Genomic DNA, 460 nt, shown 5'->3' with positions numbered 1-460 from the left:
TACCACACCTCGGAATAGAATAGAAAAGTATCTTAAGTATAATTATGAAGACACAAACGATAAATAAGAGACATGTCCTAAAATAATGTTTGAGGCGTAATTTAAGAAAAAAATTAAGAAAATGAAATATTTTGAATGGCTGGACTCAAGTATATAGCATTAAAATTGCCCAGATGTTATAGACTACATATATACATGTATGCATGCATATTAATCTATTTGTATTGAAACTTAGTAGTTTCAACAGGGGCAATATGTTCATACCCTGTAGGGAAACCCCGAACTGGTGAACCAAATTTGTAGTTCCGTACTACATTTTTATCGCCAAAAACGAACCAGTCCGTTAGTAACTAGATCGGCTTCAGTTCAAAAGCAGCGATATGTGGTACTTTTAAAAAACAATTTTAGAAATCTATATCTAAAATTACGAATTTAGAACTGGTTCAAAACTATAGAAAAA

The sequence above is a fragment of the Rhagoletis pomonella genome, unplaced genomic scaffold, assembly GCF_013731165.1.
Source record: "Rhagoletis pomonella isolate Grant_MI unplaced genomic scaffold, Rhpom_1.0 Rhpom_scaffold_00002, whole genome shotgun sequence".
Taxonomy (NCBI): Eukaryota; Metazoa; Arthropoda; class Insecta; order Diptera; family Tephritidae; genus Rhagoletis; species Rhagoletis pomonella.
This window is presented reverse-complemented; position numbering follows the sequence as displayed.